The following is a 10,591-nucleotide window of genomic DNA, read 5'->3' on the forward strand; positions in this document are numbered from 1 at the left end:
GGGCAGCCCATTCCAATGGGAAATCACTCTCTGTGAAGAACTTCTTCCTAATATCCAGCCTAGACCTACCCTGGCACAACTTGAGACTGTGTCCCCTTGTTCTATTGCTGGTTGCCTGGGAGAAGAGGCCACCCCCCACCTGGCTACAATGCCCCTTCAGGTAGTTGTAGACAGTAATAAGATCACCCCTGAGCCTCCTCTTCTCCAGGCTAAACAGGCCCAGCTCCCTCAGCCTCTCCTCATAGGATTTGTGCTCTAGGCCACTCACCAGCTTTGTTGCCCTTCTCTGGACATGTTCCAGCACCTCAACATCTTTCTTGAATTGAGGGGCCCAGAACTGGACACAGTACTCAAGGTGTGGCCTGACCAGTGCTGAGTACAGGGGAAGAATATCCTCCCTTGTCCTGCTGGCCACACTGTTCCTGATGCAGGCCAGGATGCCATTGGCTCTCTTGGCCACCTGGGCACACTGCTGGCTCATCTTCAGCTTACTATCTATCAGTCCCCCCAGGTCCTTTTCCTCCTGGCTGCTCTCCAGCCACTCAGTCCCCAGCCTATAGCGCTGTTTTGCCAAAGACATGATGTCAGTTTTCTGAAAAATGAGGAATGTGTTGCATTTCCTAGTTCTTTCCACATCACTTTTCTCTTAGCTGCATGATGTGTGTGGCAGTGTAAATGATTAACTTTTGAACGTGGGGATATTGTTACCTTCATCTCTTCTGCTGCCCTTTGAGTTGCAGGATTGCTTTCATTGCCAGCATGCTCTGTGAAGTCACTTCCAGCCCTGAAATTGTAATCACTGATCCCACACAGTGATTTTTTTTTTCCCCTTCAGTTCTGAGAACCTTGAAATGGGTTTCCCATAAAAATATTCCATCCACTCTTTTTCTTCAAAAGGCTCTAGTCCAATTCAAAGGGATCATCTAGATATTGTTTCTAGTGCATCTGTCCTGGTGGTTTGGTAAGTTACAGAGGATTTTTGTAGTGCAGGCTATGTCACTGGGAACTTGGTGACTCCTCAGAATGGGACTACTGCTTCTTTGGAAGCAAGCAGACACATGCTATCAGCACCTTAACTGAGGGGAACTCTTCCGTGAAAAATGCATGCACCATTAATGGGTTTAACCTGCAAAGGCACACCAGGAGTTTGCAGTAAGCTGCAGTGAAAGGTTTAGATGCCTCGTGGGACCAGCATCGGGCATGTATACCAAGTGCCTTTGTGACTGCTATTTCTGTTGTTTCCTTTCTCTCTTAGTAGCGAGTGTGTGAATTTCATGAAGGCGCAGTGTGGGCTTGCTGTCATCACAGGATGTTCATACTTCCAAATTGCTTGGGCCTCAGGGTTCAGGATGGCCAGGATTTGTCAGGAATCATAGAATGGTTTAGGTTGGAAGGCACCTCAAAGATCATCTAGTTCCAATACCCTGCCATAGGCAGGGACACCCTCCACTAGAACAGGTTGCTCAAGGCCTCGTCCAACCTGGCCTTGGACACCTCCTGCTGCCACAACCTCCCTGGGCAACCTCTTCCAGTGTCTCACCACCCTCACTGTAAAGAATCCTTTCCTAACATCTAGTTTGAATCTCATCTTCCAGTTTAATCCTACTACTCATTCTTTCATTACAAGACCTTGTCAATAGTCCCTCCCCAGCCTTCCTGTAGGCCCCCTTCTGATACCTGAAAGCCACTACAAGGTCTCTTGAAAGCCTTCTTTTCTGCAGGCTGAAGAGCCCCAGCTCTTGTAGCCTGTCCTCATAGCAGAGCTGCTCCAGCCCTCTGAGAATCTTCATGGCCCTCCTCTGGACTCCCTCCAATAGTTCCATGCCCTTCTTGTGTTGGGGGCTCCACAGCTGCACATAGTACTCCAGGTGAGGTCTGACGAGAGCAGAGTAAAGGGGGAGAATTGCCTCCCTTGCCCTGCTGACCCCACTGCTCTTGCTGCAGCCCAGGACATGGAACAAATGAAACAGGTATTCAAAAGGAAGATTTCATTTGCTTTGAATAAACACAGTGAAGAAGAATTTTTATTAATATGTGCTTTGGGTCAACTTTTGTCCTTCCGTGTGATGTCTTAGATAAGGCAAGGTAAGGGAGAGGCAATTAAAATGCTTGCCCTTAATTAGTCTTTTGTTTACTTGAGCAGTGCATGAAAAATGTGGGAGGCATTGGATGCAGTGTCAACTTGCACAAGAAAACCAAGTTTTAACAGTTACTACCACCACAGTGTTAGAGATTCAATCCAAATTCCTTCCTTCCCCCCCTAGGTTTGAGTGGGAGAAGGTGTGAAAAACGTCTCCCCCTCTACCCTGCGGGCTTGAAGGGGGAACAGCAAAAGGTGCTTTCCTGCATGTGGGCTGACCTGTGTGGAAGCCCATGCTGGAATTGGGCTGGTGGTTGGGTGGGTTTTGCACCCATTATAAAATGGTAAATGGACACTTTGTCTAGAAAAGCTTACATGGGGCAAGGGAGAAGGGAAGGGGTTCCCACCTTGAGAGTCCCCATCTTTGACAGAGCTCGCACCGTGACAGGATTCCTGCTTTGGACCAGCCCTGCTTTTGAATGGCTCCTACCTTTTTCTACGGCCCTTGGTTTTACACTGTCCCTGCTTTTGGACAGTTCTCCCTACTTTTGCACCCTTCTGTGCAAACTTGAAGGCTTGGCAAGCCGTGGGGTCCTTTGAGAGAGCTGCTGGTGGCACCTGGACTGGCCACTCTCAGACTATATCAGCAGCTGACTTCCTGGCTGCTTGCTGAACTGGGAAGATGCTAGTAGTTTGGCTCTCCCCTGCTGCTGCGAAGGCAGCATTGTTCCATGATCATCACAGTATCACCAAGGTTGGAAGAGACCTCATAGATCATCAAGTTCAACCCTTTACCACAGAGTTCAAGGCTAGACCATGGCACCATCCCACTCATGGAAGAAGTGCTTGAGACCTTTGTGAGTTTGGCAGCTCTGTCACTCACCTTGGGCTTCTGCTGCTTGGATCTATATTATTGGATATTGCCTGCAGCGTCAGAAGGCTGCTTCCACAGAGGAATCCAGTGAGGCATCACTGTCAAATGCCCATCTCACCTCTGTGAGTTGGACCTGTTCCCATCATTCTCTGCTCAGCCAGATTGATAGTGGGATAAAGCTGTCTTTATAGCTTAGCCTTTTCCATTTTCTGACTTCCTACATCTCTAAACTTGTTGATAACATTCTTTTTGGAAGGAATTCTTGATCAAACTGAATCTGTAAATAAACTACTTTTGTATATAGTTTGTGGGCAGGGTTCCAGGAAAATAACTATTTCTATAATTCCTGACTCAGCCACCTTAATTCCCTGCCTCCAAGACACATAGTTAAGTCATTCTGCTGCAGTAAAAGCCCCTGTAGGTTTTATACCTGTGATTTGGTAAAATCAAGATAAAGAGCAGATGTCAAAGATGCCCAAGAGCTTTTTCCTTTGTTCACTTTTTCTTCCCCCCTCCTCAAGACAGCAACTCCCCACTGGCCATGCTGTTATTTACTGTGTCCTGTTGGCTGATGTTGTGCTTAATCCTGTAGCGTAGTCAGAATTGTTTTGCAAGGCTTCTGGCAGTTCAGCTGCCTGACTTCTGAGTTACAAACTCAAACAACTTGCATCTCTCACTTGATGTTGGGGAAGTAGCTGGTCAGGGCTTCCCAAGTGCTCTGACTCACAGCACTCCACAATCTCAGTCATGCGATTTAGCAAGGTAGAAGTAAGCTTGGGGACTTCTTTTTTTTAAACAGGCTTAACTGCACCCAGTGGAGCAATGTCCTTTTGCATGGCAGGGAGTTGCCACACTGCTAGGAAGTCCGAACACTGCTAGAACAGGAAGGTTCAAGCAAAGTTATCAAGTTCACAGGGCAAGCAGGAGTGTGTATTCATGACCTTGTTCTCTCTGTGTGTTCACTTCCATGGGCTTTAGTCGTGGGGTTTGTGATGGTCTGAGTGATTCCCTTTTTGCCCTCACTGTTGACTGCTTAAAGACAGGATCAAAATGAGTATGTCTGTTGTTTGAGTTTTTACCCCCTCACGTGTCCTAGTGAAAGGAGAAAAGGGTACAGCCTGTCTGGGATAAGCGGTGTCTGGTGTTCAGCAAGGAGGTCCACGATGTCAGGATGCTGCTGCTTTTTTCACTTAAATTTTTCTCTGATTCAGTGTCTAGATGTCTGGCATCCTGCAGGCATTGACTCTTCCAGCCCATGTTCTGCACCACAGCTGGGAAATGGGAATTTTAGGTATGCTCTCATGAATAAGGAGGCTAGCACAGGCTGACATCTGAAGCATCTGCTGAGCCAGTGCAGCTGCCACTGATGGGATATTTTCCACTGTGGAAAATGGGGAAGGAGTGGAATGAGTGTAGCCAGTGCCCTTGCAGCCAGTGTTGGGCTAGTGCTTGCATCTCCAAGATTGTTAAACACTGCAGGGAAGAGCTCTGGGGAGAACAGCATGCAATTAATGTTCATCATCATATTGTGTAATGGGCAGTGCTGGGTATGAACTTGTCAGACTACTTTGTCTAAAGTGAGATACTAGGAGATGGCCTTCTCCCTGTGCAGCTTCTCCTTTCAGGCACAGTCAGCTCAATGTGTACTGTTTTCAGTGGTTGTGAATGCATCTCACTGCCACCTACAGAGCTGAGGGTCCTTCCTTACCAAAACAGCACGAGAGGACGCTGCTGACAGGACCCATCCAACACATCTTCCCTTTGAATCAGAGATGAAGTTGTTGAACAATCACCATTTTCTGAGCATTGCATGGATGCATTTATCGTCCTGGCAAGGTGACCTATTCCTGTGTGCTGTCACCTGTCATTTTTATAGCCTGGTGTACTAAATGGCATTTTTACCAAGCTCAAACAGTATCTCGATCAAAGGCTTTAGCAGTGAAGAGCACTTTGAACCTTGCTTAGGAAGCTTGATTATTTCTGTTTAGTGTTTGAAGTCCTTTGCCTATTGCACAAATTACAGGCCTAACAAAATTCCTTTAGTCCCACCTAAATAATCTTGCAATTCAGCCTCTTATCTTCTTTTCCAACCCTTAATTTGTCAATCAACTGGAATTCCCCACAGTCACGAAGCCATGAGCTTGCCACAGCTCTGAATTCTGAGCTTGCTTCCTTGCAGCCTTATTCTTTTTAATCCAAGTGCTCCCCCTGAGTGAGCATTTTCATGTTACCAGACCACACCAAGTTCTGGCTGAGTTTTACCTTGGCTCCTCTCTGCAGCCCAAAGCCAGGATATTGTTGTTCTGAAGGTGCTCATCTTTTGGCACACTATAGGGGGAGACGTTTGCTCATGAGTTCAAGTGGTAAGCACTCGCTGCTGTCAGGGAGGGGGAAACAGCAAACCCCTGAACTCTCCTTTCTGGCTGCCAGATGAAAGGACCATATTGTTACCAGAGGAAAAACAAAAGAGCTGAGCTGTGCTGTTTTCATTTTGGTTTCAAGGTATTTGGCTTATGCTGCATTTGTGCATTGTTCTGAACCCATGCTGGTTGGCTGAGGCATGAGTTTTCTACCTATTCTGCCTTTCTTTGCTATGTTTTCTACAAAATTATGATCCTGTAGAATTTACACACAGTCATTAATTTGAACAGGCTGCCCTGTGAAGACAGTAAGGGATTTGGTGCCAGGTGTAATAAAATAGGTAAACCAATCCCATGATTACCTGGGGTTATTCACAGGATCACAGGGTGTTAGGGGTTGGAAGGGAACTCCAGCTATCGAGTCCAACCCCCCTGCCAGAACAGGATCATAGAATCTAGCTCAAGTCACACAGGAACACATCCAGATAGGACTGGAAAGGCTGCAGAGAAGGAGACTCCACCACTTCTCTGGCCAGCCTGTGTCAGTGCTTTGCCACCCTCACAGTCAAGAAGTTCTTCCTCATGTTGAAGTGGAACTGCCTGTATGGTGGTTTACATCCCTTGCCCCAGCACAAGGCACATCTGAGAAGAGTTTGTCCTCTCCCTCTTGACCCTGAGCCCTCAGATGTTTATAAACATTAATTAGATCCCCTCTGAGTCTTCTATTCACCAGACCAAAAAAAACCAGGTCCCTCATCCTCTCCTTGTCAGGCAGTGCTCCAGTCCCTTAATCATCTTTGTAGCCCTCCCTTGGACTCTCTCCAGTAGATCTCTGCCCCTCTTGAACTGGGGACCCCCAAACTGAACACAATATTCCAGGTGAAGTTTCACCAGGGCAGAGCAGAGGGACTGGAGAACCTCCTTTTATCTGCTGGACACACTCCTCTGAATGCACCCCATGATCCTATTGGCCTTCTTGGCCACAAGAGCACATTGCTGTCCTCTGGAGAGCTTCTTGTCCACCAGCACTCCCGGGTCCTCCTCCACAGGGCTGCTCTCCAGCAGATCACCTCGCAACCAGTATTGGTGCAGGATTCAACATCATTTCCTCTGCAGAGAGTTTTCTTTGGTGTCCTGTGCACTACTTCAGAATCAGTGAAGGTGATTTATTTCTGAAGGAAAACTTCAAACCATTCTCTAAGCCTTTTCCAGCTTTCCATTTGCCTGTGCTGCAGCACTGTGGAGGGAAGAGGCCAGTGCTGGAGGCAGGGCAAGGTATAGCTGCACAGACCCCAGTAACTTAGGGCTCCTGTTCTGCAACATTTCCAAAGTTACATCCGTTTCAGACGAATAGTTTTGCATGCACAAATCACCAGGTGAATGTGGTCTTTAGAGAGCAAATAGAAGGGGTTATAACTGTCTGCCCCAGTGGCCTGCTGGTTTGGGCAGTTTGGTGTCAGTTCAGCTACCAGGGGAGCTGCTGCTATTTAGAAAGATAACTTCCATGTCATTTGCAAAGCATCTAGAAGCTGGAGGCACGTCAGCAGTTTGACACTCTCAATTAACTGATGGCCTGTCATGAAAGTAGGTTGTAATTAAATGCTGTGGTAATTTTGGCCATGCTGCTTTTCAAACTGCTTTTCTGTCCCAGCATAATAATTCAGGTGGTGACATCATGTCAGTAAATGTGCTTCTCCTTCCTGAATGCCTACTCAAGAGTTGTTGCTAGTGGTTCAAAATAGCTTTAAGAAAATAATTTCCACTCAGTTCTTGGTGGAAGAGGAAACAGAAACGTTAAAATTTTCCTGTCACAGACTCTGGCTTGTCATCCTGTTAGGGTCTGTGAAGATGGTGTGTAACATGTGGCAAACTACACATCCTGGGAGAGAGATTTCACACGTTCAAAGATCTGCAGGGTTTTTAGGGTAGTCCTGTTGGATTTGTGTAAAAAGACTGGAAAAAACAAGGGCAAGTGTTGAAATGGGAGTGCTACTACCATAGAAGCTAACGTGGGACAGACATGTCCCTGATACAGCCCAACAGCCTTACTGGGCAGAGATGAGTGGGACTTGCTAGAGGCTGGTGACATTCACTGCATTTTGAGGCAGGTTCCTTTTGATGTCTGTTTTCTAATGCACTTCCCTGGGGATGTGTGCCATCCATTCATCTCTTCAGTCCTTTAATAGCATCCCTTGTACCAGCAACATCGTCCTGCTGAATACCATGGCTGAGATGTTCCTAGGAATATGCTGAAGATCCTTGCTTGGTGTGTGATGAAACAATCTTTAGGGAATAAGTGAAACAAAAGAGCGTGTAGGATATCCTTTAATTCAATGAGGAATGTGGGTGGAGAAGCACTTGAAATGAACAAGATGCTTTGGGGTTTCGTTAATGCCTTGAATACTTCAGGGTGCACTTAAATGCCTGCGTGTGTAAACAGCTTCCCTGCTGGAAGAATGAATGCAAGCAGGAGGAGCCCATGGGTTTTAACCACATCCTTCTCTGCCTGCCCTCTATCACACCTTTCCTACGAGGTATGGGCATTGTATCCCCCATGGCAGTGCTGATAGGACAGAGATAATAGTACAAAGAAGTCTTAGACCGCCATGTGGCTGTCTAAAAGCAATTCAAGTGGCTGACTTCCCTCTGCATTGCCGTGGCAGTCGTTTGCAGCTCTCTCCTGTAGCAGTCACCAGTTGACTCTTTCAAGTTGTGTTGGGTTAGGAACGTTCTCACACACACACTATTGAAATTTACCAGGCCAGCTCAGGTGGCTTGGAAGTAAGATAAAGCTGTATATACAGCAAAGCTAAATTTAAAAGCATATGTGCACAATATATTTACAAGTATTTACAATTACATACAAGTTAGAAATAATACAGAAATCCAAATTCCCTCCCAGACAAAGAAACTGTCCAGAAGGACTTCAAAGCCTCTTTCTCTCTCCCTTCCTTCTCCGATAGAAACCAAAACAACCAGCAAAGGTTACTTGTTACCTGGTTAGCCAAGGTTAGTGGAAGATATTGGAGCAGAGCAAAAAGAAGCATCCCAGAGCAGAGAGGAACAAATTGTTTACAATTTGGCTTTTCATCTCTTTTAGCAAACTAATGAATGATATAGACTGCATCATTATTTTCTTTTTATAATCAACAGTCTAATTTCTCTCATTAAAATATTCCAATTAGCCTCAAACCAGCACAATACATAAAGGTGAGTGCCAAGAGGATGGAGCCAGGCTCTGTTGGGTGATGCCCAATGACAGGACAAGGGGCAGTGGGTGGAAGTTGAGGCGTAGAAAGTTTCACATGAACATGAAGAGGACTTTTTTCCCTGTGAGGGTGACGGAGCCCTGGAACAGGCTGCCCAGGGCAGTTGTGGAGTCTCCTTCTCTGGAGATACTCAAAACCTGCCTGGATGTGTTCCTGTGTGATCTGGTATGGGTGATCCTGCTCCGGAGGGCGGTTAGATTGGATGAACTACAAGTGTGGTTGGACTTGAGCAACATAAATCTGAACTGTTCTGAAGAAGAGGAAGATGTACCTGCATTGCGGCACAGCTGTGGGAGCCTTCCCTCTTTAAAAGACCTAGCTTCAAAAAGTGGTGTGCAGAAGGGGTGGTGGGTTTGATGCCCACTTACCCACTGTAATTAAGGAGAACTAGGGTGGAAAAGATTAGCGTGACAACAGCACATAAACCAAGACAGTGTTGCAGAAGTGGCGCCTGGATAGATTCCTTCAACAATAAAATCCCCACTGCTGGAGTTTGGCTCTGTCATGCATTGGATGATTTACTCACACAAAATCATGGACCAGAGCTGGAGAGTCAAGTGTGTCCACGCATAGCAGTTGTTCATCTATCTCCAGTGCAACAAAGAAAGGAAATGCTTCAGATAACAATGAGCCAGCTACATCACTCACTTCCTTTCAAGTAAGTTTCGGTTCTTTTCCTTTCTAAAGGAAACCCAGCTCTTGCTCTGAACCCAGGAAGACCTAAAGGACAAATGCATAGATAGATTAGATGAAACTCTTTACAGAAGCATTGAAAGAAATGCAAAGGTATTCTAGATTGAAGTCTATACTTCTGCTTGCTTACACCCTCCAAACAAGCCTTGAACAATGAAATCAACCATACTGGAAAATATGTAACTGCATGTCTGTAGTCATCCTCACAACTCTGCATTTGGGCTGGAAACACTTGCTGAAATGTACTTTCTACCTCAGCAAGAAGCTGTGAGCTTCGTGCAAGACATGCAGTCCGTCGTTCTCTGCCTTCCTACACCTCAGGCCTCACTGGAATCCTTCTCCCTGTGTCTTCCCTTCTCCTGCTGAGACTGGCAGGTTCACAGACCTTTGGATCTGAAGGAATGGGTGATGAAGGAAGGTATGGAGAAAGAAAATATACTGCAATACTCCCTGTTGGGGCCCAGTGCTCCACACTGGTGTCTGTAAGGCACACAGAATGGATGCATTGCTGTTTGATGGTGCTCTTACAGCACATGCTCTGCAAGAAGTCAGGAGTAGCTGTTTCTGACCCTCATCTGTTTCTTTGTCTGTGTTCTCATCTTGGTCTTTGGTTTATTCCTAGGTACTTTTCACACAATCACAGAACGGCAGAGGTGGGAAGGCATCTCTGGAGGTCTCTGACCCTCTGCTCAAGCAAGATCAGTGAGGGCAGATTGCCCTGGACCACAACCAGTAGGCCTTTTAATATGTCTAAGGACCAAGAGTCTACAACCTCTGTGGGCAAACTGTGACAGTGTTTGGCCACCCACAGAGTACAGACTTCCCCCTGCCTTTATGTCTAAGGTGAATTTACAGAATGTGGAATGTTTTTGGCAAAAGTAAACAAAAGCTGCTTAGGGCTGCTCCAGAAGGATGCATTCAATTTTAGGGCTCACCATATAAGAAGACTCCCTGTTTTTTCAGCTGCTCTGGTGCCCAGGTGGATAATCCTGCTTGTTGTTTTCTAGCTGTTGCTCTCCAAAAGAGAGGGCAGTAACACTCAGGCCATGCCAGTACTTCTCCAGACACATGATGTGGCCCTTTCCACTCTGGCCATAGACTTCAGCCTGCCTAGAAGGATCTAAAAGCTGAAAGCGACACCATATGAAGATGCAGGTGTGCTAGTTTGAAGCAGGGTAGTATGTTTTGGTGAGAAAAACTAGATCATAGGCTGTGAAAGGAAAACTGTGGTGATGTCTACTCCCCTCAGAGTCTTGCTGAAGAAGAAAGGAAAACATTAGATAACACTCTTGCCATTTTGTTGCACTCTGCCTTG

This window comes from Pogoniulus pusillus, chromosome 8, assembly GCF_015220805.1.
Source record: "Pogoniulus pusillus isolate bPogPus1 chromosome 8, bPogPus1.pri, whole genome shotgun sequence".
Lineage (NCBI taxonomy): Eukaryota > Metazoa > Chordata > Aves > Piciformes > Lybiidae > Pogoniulus > Pogoniulus pusillus.